Source organism: Podarcis liolepis (assembly GCF_965112155.1).
Source record: "Podarcis liolepis genome assembly, chromosome: 5".
In the NCBI taxonomy this organism is placed as follows: Eukaryota; Metazoa; Chordata; class Lepidosauria; order Squamata; family Lacertidae; genus Podarcis; species Podarcis liolepis.
Window position 1 is genome coordinate 27,571,307 of NC_139556.1, and position 14,800 is coordinate 27,586,106.

General features: G+C 42.8%; 1 protein-coding gene across 6 annotated transcripts in view; it reads left to right on the forward strand.

The window, feature by feature from the left end:
• GRID1 (glutamate ionotropic receptor delta type subunit 1) overlaps positions 1-14,800 on the forward strand; it is a 716,702-nt gene that overhangs the window by 641,600 nt on the left and 60,302 nt on the right. The gene's annotated exons all lie outside the window — the stretch shown is intronic.

Here is a 14,800-nt window from a genome sequence, read left to right on the forward strand (position 1 = left end):
TTGCCATCGCTTATCAGAAACTAATTCAAAATTTCCTCTGAAACTGTCAATGCTGGGAAACTGCAGTGCTATTATTTATTGAAAAATGTTAATTCTGCTTGAGAGGCCAGGCTCTAGGATCTGCCATATGGCTACAGCTGCACAGGCTCATGAAGCAAAAACTATAGAACATCTGGCCTTAATGTTTGCGGGATGTATTTGTGTAACCTCAGTTGTATGTGTCATTTCATATAGTTATGCGCCGAAAATTGCACGTGCGTAAGGGAACACGCTTCCACAGCGTGGTTGCACTGAGAGCAGCAGAGGTCTTGGAAGCAGTAGAGTGGAAGATAGTACACATCATATATCAGCATGGTAAATCTCCCTGGCTTATAAAAGTACTTCATAGTTTTACCCTTAGTAGTACATTTAGCCTTTTTACCTTTCTCTGTGTCAGTGATTAAAACTTCCAGCCATTCATCCTGAGGTGCAATTGCATCCAGCTGTCAACAAAATTGGCAAGAGCCAGCTTCCAGCTGATTCGTTACAGTCAGTGATAATGTACAAGGGAGACAGCAAGACAATTTCATCTGAAGACACCTGCTTAAATATATACATGTAATTTTCTTCCCACATTTCTTCTGGAAACATTAATTGATTCTTCCCTCTCAAATTAACACTAAAGAACTATTTGCAGGCCTCAGTCCTTTCCAGACCCTCCAAGTGTCCCTATTTTCCAGGGACAGCCTCGGATTTACAAAAGCCATACTGGTTTCTGATTTGATCCCGGAATGTCCCACTTTTCCTTAGAATGCTCCTATTTCCATCTGAGAAATGTTGGAGTGTATGGTAGGAAGCCTCTATTTACATTGGATAAATGTTGGAAGGCATGGAGTTATGTGACCCATGAGCCAAGGAGATGAGAACTATACAACCTTTAGAAGACATCTGAAGGTAGCCCAGTACAGGGAAGTTTTTTAATGTTTAGTATTTTTTATTAATGTTGGAAGCCACTCGGAGTGGCTGGGGCAACCCAGTCAGATGGGTGGGGTTCAAATAAAAAAATTATTCTGATTATTCTGGAATAGGACGTTCCTATTTTCATTTGAGAAATGTTGGAGGGTATGCCTTTCCCTGTTGCTGGAGTAGATTAGCTCAGTTCTAAAGAAGCTGAAAGTGTCCTTTGTTTCTCTGAAAACCTTCCAGCTCAGCAGAAGAACTTGTGCTTGAGTGCTGCTATATTCTGCATTTGAAATTCCTTACCTGTTAACATTATCCATGGAGCACTTTTCTCCACTTTACCTCCAAACACAAAATACTCCATGACTACATTCCTTCCATGATAGACTGTATGGCTTAGCCTTTCAGCTTGTATCTCGGTTTTCTATGAGTTTTCTTCCCTTGAGCTCAGTGATAATCTCTTTACGTGCCCAGGAGCCATGACCTGCCATCCCGCAACATGTCTTGAAAGGACAACCTGTGACAATATTCTTTCGGTTCAAATTAGGCCACAACATTATTGATTCCAGATGGGTGTGGTTTTGGCATAGACATTGGGTATATGTCTATGCCAGTGTGGTGTAGAGAGCCAGTGTGGTGTAGTGGTTAAGAGTGGTAGTCTCGTAATCTGGTGAACCGGGTTCGCTTCCCCGCTCCTCCACATACAGCTGTTGGGTGACCTTGGGCCAGTCACACTTCTCTGAAGTCTCTCAGCCTCACTCACCTCACAGAGTGTTTGTTGTGGGGGAGGAAGGGAAAGGAGATTGTTAGCCACTTTGAGACTCCTTAGGGTAGTGATGAAGCGGGATATCAAATCCAAACTCTTCTTCTTGTTGTTTCAACCAGCCCACCTTTTGGTTTATTCTCCAAGGGGTTGAACCAGTGGTGAGGAAGTCCTATGACATATGTCAAATAGATGCTTCCCCACACAAATCACTACTGAGGAGAGCTGTGGCCCTAGACCCTGCCTAGATATCCAGACAGGAGCACCTCCTCTAGGATCCCTTTAATGGGTTACTCAATTCCCTTGGAGGGACTTACAACCTTCCTTCCGACTATGACCAGGTTTTTTGCCCAATGGCTTACCCACCAAAGTTGTTACAATTGCTATGAAGTAGGCAAAAACTCCAGGTCGGCCAACTGACCAGAAAGACAAATACCTCCCCAGCCCCTAATATGGCAACCAATCATAATTCACAGCAAGGTCAGGAAACAAATGCTACCCCCAAGAATGGTAGGAGCTGGCCTAACTGTTGGGCAGTTAGGAGGGAGATTCTGTGAAACTGAAGTGTCGTGTGAGGGGCCGGCACTCTTTATATACTCTGGGAGCAGACCTGAGTGAAGACTACAAGGGAGCCAGTCAGGCTTGCTTGCTGAACATGCCCGCCCCTTGTTCTGGCTGCTATTGGCCCATCTGCAACCAATTCAAATGCTTCCCAGCCAGCAGAAGAGGTTTTTTTACATCTCCTTTCTGCTGAGGACCCAGCTAAAGAGTCTGTGGAGGCAGCAGGCTGCACTATGCTGCAATGCCACGGTAACCTTGGCAGTTTGCATTATACAGTGGTACCTCGGGTTAAGAATTTAATTTGTTTTGGAGGTCCGTTCTTAACCTGAAACTGTTCTTAACCTGAGGTACCACCTTAGCTAATGGGGCCTCCTGCTGCCGCCGCACAATTTCTGTTCTCATCCTGAAGCAAAGTTCTTCACCTGAGGTACTATTTCTGGGTTAGCAGTCTGTAACCTGAAGCGTCTAGGGACGCGGATGGCGCTGTGTGTAAAAGCCTCAGCACCTAGGACTTGCTGATCGAAAGGTCAGTGGTTCGAATCCCCGTGGCGGGGTGCGCTCCCGTCGCTCGGTCCCAGCGCCTGCCAACCTAGCAGTTCAAAAGCACCCCCAGGTGCAAGTAGATAAATAGGGACCGCTTACTGGCGGGAAGGTAAACGGCGTTCCGTGTGCTGTGCTGGCTCGCCAGATGCAGCTTGTCACACTGGCCACGTGACCCGGAAGTGTCTCCAGACAGCGCTGGCCCCCGGCCTCTTAAGTGAGATGGGCGCACAACCCTAGAGTCGGACACGACTGGCCCGTATGGGCAGGGGTACCTTTACCTTTAACCTGAAGCATCAGTAACCCGAGGTACCACTGTACTAGGAGAGCTTCTGCATGGAATGGGGTGTGTGGAAGGAGAAGTGTTCCATTAGATGGTTTAGGCCAGCCACTCTCTCCCAACTCCTCAACAATTTTCAGTGGGGTGATGTTAATACTGATCTGCGTTTCACTGTTGTGAGAAGTATCGAGAGGGTATGTGTGAAATACTTTGGGCTTTCTCAAATGTTTCGTAAGTAATGATATGTATCAGCACTAAACCACACATTGTGTGTATATACATTGTAAATAAAAAATAAAGGACCCCTGGACAGTTAAGTCCAGTCAAAGACAGCTTTCTGGGTCATGTGGCCAGCATGACTAAACTGCTTCTGGCACAACAAAACACTGTGATGGAAGCCAGAGTGCACAGAAACACTGTTTACCTTCCCACTGCAGCAGTACCTATTTATCTACTTGCACTGGTATGCTTTTGAACTGCTAGATTGGCAGGACCTGGAACAGAACCATGGGAGCTCACCCCATCGCATGGATTCGAACCATTGACCTTCCAATTGTCAAGCCCAAGAGGCTCAGTGATTTAGACCACAGTACCATCCGTATCTACACACACACACACAAACAACAACAACAAAAACATCCCTAGTTCAAATCATGTAGGTTTGGGACAGATTTCTGTCTGAATCTGTGGAAGCTTCCTCAACCTTGGCCCTCCAGATGTTTTGAGACTACAATTCCCATCATCCCTGACCACTGGTTCTGCTAGCTAGGGATCATGGGAGTTGTAGGCCAAAAACATCTGGGGGGCCAAGGTTGAGGAAGCCTGATATAGACACTACTGAGCTAGATGAACCAACAGTCTTGACTGAATAAGGCAGCTTCCTTTGTGCCTAGAAAACCTTTAGCATGTTTTATCTGGAAGACGTTTTCTGGCATTCATTTCTGTAAGGTACTTTCAAACATTATATGATTATTGCCATTTGGATGCCAAACTCTCATCTGATTCATCCAGTGCCAGGCATAGAGTCCTGCTGTGTCTTTCTTGTGCTAATGCATATTGCTTTTGCTTTTTTGAATGGATTTCCAGTTCCCCAAGCATTATAATTACACATAGTACAGAACAGCTGTTTGCTACTTTGAGCTTCCCCAGGCTTGTAAGGAACACACATCTGAATTAGGTTTCTTTTCAGAAATAGATTCAGGACATCAAATCATAGCTGCCAGTCACACCCACTCATCTGAAAACCAGTCATCTTCCGAGATTTCCTCCCAGTGTTAGTTTGCTAACCCCTCTCCCCCCATGTTACTATCCTGTCCCCTCAAAGAATGTTTGACTGGACTACAATGCCCTCTTCCCACTATTACATGATTCCTTTCCCTTTTATTCTCATCACAACCCTATAATACAGCAATCTGAGAGAAGACCACCAAGGCTGAGTGGAAATGCAATCTGAATCTCCTCCATCCGAGTCCAGCGCTTTTCCCACCACACCACTTAGGGCTGACCCAACTATGGGCGTTGCTTGTCCACTCTGCCTTCCTGGAGCCATGGCATCTGCTGTGTAGCCCAGGCCTGTCTGTGCCTGAATTTAATTAGAGATGATCTGGATTCCCATGCTTCTGCTTGTTTGCAAGGATAAGTGTGTGGAGTTTGCAACTACATACATATTCTAGGGCCCAGGTTCAGGAGCACCCTTCTGGTAATAATTAAGTGCCACGCTAAAAACAAACAAAGTAGGACACATAAAAAAGTAGGCTGTCTGCAAATTCAAAGGCATTTCAAATTAAAGCCTTTGTCAGATAAGCTTTTACATTTGCAGTTTTTTATGAATATTTTAGGTACGTCGGTTTAACTCTGTTCCTTGATTGCACACACAGAGAGTGTCTGTTTATATAATCATGTCTATTGTCTGGTGATTTGGAGTCTTGTCAGAATTTGGACCTTAATTCCCAAGTTTTCATGTTTGTTTATGTCAAGGTGGAAAACCTAGTCAAGTAAGACCCCTATTAACATGATCTTCCCTTCTTTGTTTTCTTGAGGAGAAATAATCACGTACATCAGCATTTACACGGAGCACCCAGCCCACAAGTGATCTTTTGTGTGTGATGCATTCCACCTTCCCCACCCATTTCTCTGCCCACGTCGGTCTGTTTTAAAGTCTTTCAGGCAGGGAGCTGCCTCTTTAAAATTTATTGGTCAGCATCTAATAATTTAGCCCTTTAAAAATAAGATAAGATGATGTTGAGCCTTTGGCTCTAACCCTTTTGCTCTTGATTGTGATTCCCCTTTCTGCTGTCACCACTTCCTAGCATCTTCCTGTTGTTAAGGGTGGGGTGGTTCCATAGCAACAATAGAATTTCACTACTGTCGGGATGTATAGAGGCAGCACATTTCCCAGGCAACCATACAATGGCCCCATTCATTCTTTGTACGCAGAGGCAGATTTACGGGAGCGTGGTTGGTTTGCTCACACCAGGTGCCAAGCCGAGGGGGCACCGGAACAGTGACTTAGAACGGAAGGCAAGAGAGTGGGGGCACTGAAATTTGAAAGCCCAGATTCCACCATTGTTGTCTGTATAATAAAAGAGGATCAGATTTGTGGCAGAAACTTGCCACCCCTTTGCCCGCTACTCAAGAGATAAGAATCCACCCATCAAATAAATACATAGGTGGACAGAGCCTGATAGAAACCATACTAGAACCTTAGAGCAGGAGGAATACAGTGGTGCCTCGCAAGACGAAATTAATTCGTTCCGCAATTTTTGCCGTCTAGCGAATTTTCCGTTTCGAAGCACGGTTTTAACGGTTTAACAAAGTCGCAAGACGTTTTCGTCTTGCGAAGCAAGCCCACAGGGAAATTCGTCTTGCGAGGCAAATCGCGAACGAAAAAACCTTTCGTCTAGCGAGTTTTTTGTCTTGCGAGGCATTCGTCTTGCGAGGTACCACTGTACTAACAAAGATGTCTTGGAAAGGGTACAACATTCACTGAATGTTGTTTTTCATGAGACAATCTTTAAAATTCCAGATCAACTGAAATGAGTTTGTAAACCCCCTCTTGCATCTTCCGACCATCTGCATTTGTGAAGATTGCCCCAGTGTGGTATACGTGACTTTCCCAGGGCTTTCCAGGCTGTCTAATAGAAGAGATGCCTTTGCTTATAAATTAAGCCATGCAGGAAATAATCTCAAATGCCTCATAATTAAGTGTCTCTAGCTTGTATTTAGGGATAGGGATACACATTCTGCAATATTGCAAACTCACATTGCCAACGCATTATTTGTGATCCTTGTCAGCGAATCTGAGGCTGGATGCTTGGTGATCCCCGGAAGGCCAGTGCTTGGTGTTAAAGGCCCATCTGCCCTATGGGTGAGCAGGCTCTGAGCAACACTGTTTCATAGTTGAAAAAGCTTAACTGCATCTAAAAGATAGTGATAGAAACAGACTAGCACAGAAACAAACAGGCATAATAAATTAACAATATTGAACCTGTTTAACAAATTCCAGTAATGTAAAACTGAGCCAACAAAGTTTGTATACCTATCCAAAGGACTTTTTAAAAAGCATAGTCTTCATCAGTCACCTTGAAGTAGTCTAGTAATGGGGACTGACAGACCTCACTTAGGAAGCCATTCTATAGAATGAGAGACACAACGGAAAGAACGCTAGTCATGGTTGGCACCAGTCCTGCTTCCAAGGTTGAAGGATTTCCAGGAGGGCCCTAGATAATTATCAAAGTGCAGAGATGGAACTTACAGAAGTAGGCACATGCTCAGGCACCAAGTAAATAACAACAACAACAACAACAACAACAACAACAACAACAACAACAACAACAACAACTTTTATTTATACCCTGCCCTCCCTGGCCAGAGCTGGGCTCAGGGTGGCTAAGACCAGTAAAATTACAGTAAAAACATAATGGGGGGGAGCCAATTTAAAATACAGGTTAAAATGCAATTTAAAATGCAGCCTTATTTTAAAAGTAGCCCATAGATCAAAACCATAAGGGGAGGGAACATAAGGGTCAGACTGAGTCCAAACCAAAGGTCAGGCAAAACAGCTCTGTCTTGCAGGCCCTGCGGAAAGATATCAAGTCCCACAGGGCCCTAGTCTCTTGTGACAGAGCATTCCACAAAGTCGGGGCCAGTACTGAAAAGGCCCTGGCCCTAGTTAAGCCAAATCTAACCACCTTGCGACTTGGGACCTCCAAAATATTGTCATTTGTGGACCTTAAGGTCCTCCACAGGGCATACCAGGAGAGGCGGTCCCGTAGGTACGTGGGTCCTAGGCCGCATAGGGTTTTACTAGACCAGCACCTTGAATTGGGCCAAAAAAATAATTGGCAGCCATTGCAAATCACATGGAACTGGTGTGATAGAATAAAATGTCTAGTTTTCATTAGCATTTCAATCTGATAACGTACTGACAGGCAGGAAACCTCTTTCTGTTACGTGCCTGTCATTGACATCCTGAGAAAGAATCGGCCATGATGGGCTTAAGTTTAGTACGAACCCTTGGAGAGATGAAAAGGGTTTACCAATTTATAAAGTAAGGTAGCAAATGTTCCTCAGTGGGGATGGCCTACACTATTCATAAGAAGAGCTGTACATTATAATTTCCACAGAGTGCACACTACATGTTCTAGCAATCAAACGTCTCTTTGGTATTTCTCTGCATTTCCCCGTTGCTTCCTTGAAGCACGAACTGCTCTCTCCTCTTTCTCTTTCCGAGCTGTGGAAGCAACATCAAGGAAGCATACGTTAGAGCGTGCCCCAGAACTTTTAATACTGCAAGCCCTGTCAGATTCAAGAACTTCAGAAGGAGTCCTTTGTAGACTTTCTTTTCATAAGACTAATGGGATTGCCAAAGTGAGAGTCCCAGTGACCTCTGCTTGTTCTGATTCCATAGCAAAGTTCCAGATCCACCTTCAGTTTATTAACATTTTTCAGTGCATGCGTTATCAGTGAATGGGATTATGAAAGGGAAAATAATGAACCACCAGCACTGTAGGTCATGCAAATCAGCACCATTTAATTAAAGTGCTATTTTTTAAACCACTCCACAATAATACTTTTATTGACTTCTATATTGTAAGTTTGTAATTTCCTTTATTTATTAGATTTTCATTGCCCCCTAACCTGGATGGAAGCACCATTTGTCTCACAGAGATGCCAACAAACTTTTTCAGAGTTAGGCCCAGGAATGAGCTACTAGGGCTCAGTAATGTTTGCCTCAAAATAAGAGATAAGAATTCAAAGCCCCGGGATTCTTCTGCAGCTTAGATTTTAAAAAAGAAAAATGAGAGGGAAAAGGCTTATTGAATAAATAGCTTCTTAAAGAAGATACGGGGTTAGAAGCAAAAGCCCATACCCCAGTGGGAGAGTGGGCTTTTGCAACTAGCATGACCCCCCCCCCAATATAGTTCTTCAAAGCAGCTCCCCAGTAAAGTGATAAAGATGGTTGACAATGACTCTGCAAGAAGGCTGCGTTGAAGAGCTATCCTTGGTGAAACTGGGAGGGGAACAAAAGCCCATCACTATCAAATATACTTGGGCTGCAAGGATCTCATACAGATGGACTTTCTCTAAGAGTAGCTCTTCAGCTGCAAAGCCCTTGCAAAGCCATTGACAACCATCTCTGTTGCTTTGCTAGAGGGCTATGTTGGAGAAGTACATCTTGGAAAACTGGAATAGGGACCAAAATCCCAACCCTGTGGAAGACTATTTTACCCCAAGGTTCCTCTGTGGGCCTTGGGGGGTGGGGTGGGCTTTTTCATCCAGTTTTCCTGGGGACATCTCTTCAAAGCTGCAAAGCCACATGGAAACATCAGCTTCCCCAATGGTTCCTCAGCGAGCTGAGCTTTTTGCCAATGCTTTGGTAAATATATCAGCCCAATTCAAAGCCAATCTGACATGAACTGATAGGAACTGGCTGGCAGCTCCTAGTCTTGGCTGCCATGCTTCTTTACAGCACTGCACATGATACCATGGTCTCTTGGGAATGTGATGTTCAGTTTTAACTGGTCAAAAAGAAAATCTGGCCAGCTCAGCTGCTAAATATAGCCAAGTCACGGTCAACTCTTATATAAATGATTGCCTTTTAGAACTGTTAGAATAAACAAATAATTATGCTAAATGTCAAAACTAATCTGTTCCAGAGAACCCTTTAATCATGCCCTCTCAGAATCTTTATCAAGCACTATGCCAAATTACTGGTACATGGAAGCCCCTTTTAGCCCAAACAATCTCAGTGGACTCTCTGGTACTTCTGTTTCCTGTGTCACTGGAGTGATTGTTCTTCTGTTTATTTTTTCCTGAAGTCTGTATTCCAGTTCCTAATGTGACTCGCCTTTAAGTTAGAACACATGGCTAGATGGAGAAGCAGAAGGCAGAAATTCTCTAGTGATGATTTCAAGCTGTGGTCCATGGACCACTAGTGGTCTGTGAGCTTCATTCGGGGGGGTCCGTGGCGTATCTGTGGAATTGAGTCTGAAGATGGAAGGTAGCATATTCATCATGTTAAATATCCATATGATTTTTTAATTGCATTTTATTGATTATTTAGTTTCTTATATTGTATATTCAGTAAAATACAAGATATAAGAAATAAAATAAGCAATTAAAATACACTTAAAAAATCATAAAGCATCTGGCTCAGGCAGAAAAAATCATTAAGTGATCTGCCAAGACCATCAGCAATTTTCAGGTGGTTTGTAGGAAAGAAGAAAATGGTAACCATTGCTCTAGTGATAATCACACAACAGTTGCTGCTCCTAAATGAGGAATGTGTGACCTTTATTCCTGCAAAGGGGTCCTCGCTAAGGATGGCAATCTATCAGATATTTTTTTCCTTCATAACTTCGATCTTTGTTGCTGAAGTTTTGATAGATGTGTCTCCAAATCTGAGTAGCTGGATAAAAAGATATGAAGCAGGTGGAAAGCAAATCTACATAGATTATCAAGGTAGTTTGTTACTTCCATTTTAGGCAAAAGCATTTGTCATTCACCAGATGTGTCTGATTCAAACAGAATGGTTTCATGCCAACTTTATGATACACTTGATTTAGGTAAAGTGGCTAAAACCTGCTGTTGGGACTGAGTTGCTCTTTATTTCAGCCTATCACTTTAGTTGCTTTTCTTTCTTTCTTTTTACTATTAATTATATTGCATGTATTAAAATACTTTGCTTTAGTAAATGCGTTAACCCTTTAAGCTTACTCAAATAAAAGACAAAATAACATAGTGATTGTTTGAAAACGTTCACCCCGCAATTAAGCTCATTTTTGTGTCTTGGTTGAAAAGTGTAGCCATCTATATAAATTGCTCTTAAGTGCCTTTTATTTTGTTCCGTTTCCACTTGGCAAACAAGATTACCCTGTAGTTGATGCTTCCACCCTCCCTCACTCCCTAGACCTAAAGCTAATGAACAAACTGGAGCTCTTCTCTAAACTGATTTATGCATAGAGGAATGCAAACAAACACCCCACACCACTGAAAGCTCCTTCTAAGTAATAAAACATTCGGAGAATAAAAACTTAGAATATAAAATGCATTCACCACTATTAGAACTGCTGCACTCACACTCAGGATGGGTTATATCCAGCCTTTCTTCCATGGAACTTTCGGAGATGTACATAGGGGTCTGGGGGCAGCCTCCCATTTGGACATTGAGGTTACCCCTGTTTAACTGCTCAATCCCCTGGGATTAGTTTTTGGCACATCACAGTTTTTCAGTCCGTAGCAGCTAAGTGACAAATGGGGTGCTTTCAAGTGAGCTCTTACTATTTTGTTGAGATCTCACAAATGGCTCACTGTGGCAACGGGGTTTTAAAAATTATAATTAATTATTCTATTATTAATATTCATTAAATTTGTATGTCGCCCTGTCCCCACAGTTCTCAGGGCAGTTTCACAGGATAAAATCACAGTATAAAAACACAAAATACATAATCAAAATTAAAAAAAGAAAACAGGAACAACCCAATAACCCCCGCCCAACACATTTTTAAAATGTGATTGTCAATCAGCCCAAGCCCTGGTTAAAGAGGAAGAAGAGAAGAAGAAGAAGAGTTTGGATCTGATATCCCGCTTTATCACTACCCGAAGGAGTCTCCAAGCGGCTAACATTCTCCTTTCCCTTCTGCCCCCACAACAAACACTCTGTGAGGTGAGTGGGGCTGAGAGACTTCAGAGAAGTGTGACTAGCCCAAGGTCACCCAGCAGCTGCATGTGGAGGAGCGGAGACGCGAACCTGGTTCCCCAGGTTACGAGTCTATCACTCTTAACCACTACACCACACTGGAAAGTTTTTGCCTGGCGCCCAAAGGTGTATAATGATGGCACCAGGTGAACCTTCCTGGGGAGAGCATTCCACAAATTTATTGCATTTCCCCCAGAAAATGTAAATCCAGATTAAACAGTGAGAATATGGTCTGGCATTTTGATACTGAAGAACATGCTACAAAAAAGAATGAATGAAAGAAAGGAGCCTGCATGCATGGCAAGCACAGATTCAACAATAAACACCCATTTGCCTAAAATCTAAACTCTGCTGAGTCCTTTTCATCTCTCTGATGACTGACTCTGTATATGGCAGCATGGCTAAAAGTCACCAGTCCAGTCTAACAAAAGTCCTGAAAGGGTCCTGCAAATAGACCCTTATATAGTCCATACCTTTTCTTCAGTATCTGAGGAATATATAAAGCAAGATACAGAAATGCAACATAGTGTTTCCTCTTGGCAAGAAGTCTGCTATGACTCTGTGAGGAACATATTATTTTATTTGGCTTTGTACAACAGATTTCTGTGCTTGTCACTTAGATGGAAAGCTCCAGAACTGCTAATAGTGAAGCCCGAGGCAGGAGAAATCTTGTTCAGCATGTGTGTGCAAGATTAATTAATACTAAGTCACCATGAATAAATGATAGTAAAAGCCCTTGTTTCTACTTGAAATGTTTAGTTAGTGGTTTTGTGTCACTTCTGTGTTTAACCTAATTGCATTATTTGCTTCTTTTCTTTGCGGCGTCTGAAATCCTACAATTGATTGGGTTAGGCTGGCAACTGGAGTAGGGGAAACAAGTGTTTTCTCAGCCATTTCACTCAAAATTACATGTTTCATGTCTACAATGTTTCAAGATAGGGTGAAAAAAATTGGGGGGTAGGAAGAGAATCAATGCGGCTTCGGTTTTGGTTCTTCCAGAAGGCTTGGGAAATCTTGGAAAATTCAAAGTGGCAGCCACAATTCAAAATGGCAGCCTCCTGGTTAAGCATCTAAAGAAAAACACATACTTTTACAGCAACTCACTATTTTGAAGGTGGTTATTTTGCTGGATTGTGCCCATGGCACATCCAATTTATCTGGATGAAAAAGAGTACAGTCCGTGTCAGATCCAAATACCTCCTCCTGCTGCATTCCTCTTCTCTCCTGTGAATGAAGATGTTTCTGACATGCACAGGGGTCCCCTGTATTACATGAACAAAACATTCCCCTGACTATCAGAGGACATAGGGAAGCATTCTTATCTGCACATTTCCACATGCAGCTCAAAGCCACAGGACAGTATCCATGAATATATTTGCTAGATATCTTGCCTATCTGACAGACTTGGTTTTAATCTTTCAAATACCTGTGCATATGCTAAAAAAATTATGAAAATGTGCACTTAAAATTCAGTGACCATCGGTCACTCCTAAGACAGCATTATTCACAAAGGAATATGTGATACACATAATAGAATTCCATTTCTCTACAGGATGGGATTTCATGCAAAATGCATTTGCTTTGCTGTGCTTCAGTTGGTCCGGTCTACATTGTTAGACTTGCTATAGCTGCAGATTTCCGCTGTAATTAACCAGATCTTTTTATGCATTTATTCTTCCCTCGCTGTTGCTGTGTCATGTGTGTTGCAGTGTATGCAGCCACAAGGCTTCCAAACATGTGTGACTGTCACTGAAACCCTTTCTAGTTTGGGCTCAGGGTGGGTGGGTGTGTTTAATTTTTTTTAAATGATTTCCCCTATGTTTTAGTTGTCCCTATTTTATGTGTAAGCCACCTAAAAAAATGTTTAGGGGTACTCTCATTTCGACTCAAGAAAACCACCATTTTATAATTCAAATGGGGAAAAATAAATACAGTAAATACAATGAAACTGACCAATTACCATGCTAGATTCCAACTCCTACTTCACATATTAAACGATCTCTTCTGAGACTCAGGAAACACCGTGACAGGAAATGAGGTCACCATTGGGGGTAGCAATGGAACTGACAATTCACTATGCTAGAGAAGAAACTTAAAATGCTATTTTTTTAACCATCTTCTCCTGTTAGATTCACAAAATGTTTAAGGGTATGTGTACCCCTGCGTCCCCCCAGAACCCCCCCCCACTAATAATAATAATAATAAGAAGAAGAATACTGTTGCAAGGACTGTCTTCTATTAACATTCTGACTTGATGTTTTGCCTCATAACCCCCCATCTTCATAGGTGAAGTTGGTGATGATATGGAACAGGGCCTTTTGGGCAGCACCACCTAAGTCAGAGCTTTCCAAACTTTTCATGCTGGTGACACAGTTTTTAGACATGCATCATTTCTCAAAACAGAAATGCAGTTTCACTAGCAAACTGGAGGTTAAACTAACCCCTTTCCAGCCCCCCAGAAGGAGTGTGGGGGGTGTTCGTGCAACACACCTACACACTGTAACTAACACACTAACTTGTTGTGACATATAGTTTGGAAAGCTGCGGCCTAAGTTGTTTGACTCTCTTTCTCTCTGAAGATATGAATGGATTCCAGGACAGCCCAACTTTTCATACCAAGGGCCACAAGCGCACTTTGACATGGCGCCTGTGGACCACACATTGCCTCGTCATGTGGGGTGGGGAGTGAGGCCAAAATTTGATGCCCCCCTCAGCCCTCATGCTGCTTTCCAAAATCCAGCTGAGTGAGACATCAGGCTATGAAAGTGCTACCTAAGCTTTAGGAAGGAGGCAGAAGTACTCTAAGACACAGCCAGAGCCTTCACACCTCCTTTCCAAAGCCCCTCAATTACCTGTCTTTGGGAAGGATGCACAAGGGCTGGGAGGAGGTGCATCAAATGTTTCTGAGGGCCGCCCAAAAAGGCCTTGAGAGACACATGCAGCCCCCAGGCCAGTCATCAAACCACCCTGCTGTAGATCTTTCAATCTGCTGTAATGGGTGAAATTCAACTAACAAGCCCCGTCAGTGAAAGCCATGGGCAAAACTTCCACCTGTTTCATTGGGTCTCCCATCCCCTCTCCCTGTATAGCCCTGAAATGGTCTTGGGGGTGGGGCTGGGAGGACCTGCAGTATAGCCTTGGGGGAGGAAAGAGAAAATATTTCTGTATTGCAAGTTGCAACACTTGCACAGACAGAATATTTTCCATAGCACATCATAGAATTTCATCCTGTTCTATTTCACTGGGCCTTTGGATCTGAATGAGTTGTGGCTTGTCTGCTAGTTTACAGTAAACTGGTTAAAAGTAATATTTCATTCTAGGTAGGCTTTTTTTTTTTTTTTGGTACTACTTTGTATGCATCTTTTTCATATCTAAGTTGTTTTACACATCTTGGATTTTATTGGTTTTTACCTTCTTATTTGATTTTCTTTGCAAAAGCAGCCTAAAATTCAAATATAAAGGATTGCTTGTAATTCTGGACACCAATTGTGCATTAGTGAAACCCCCTATTTTGTAC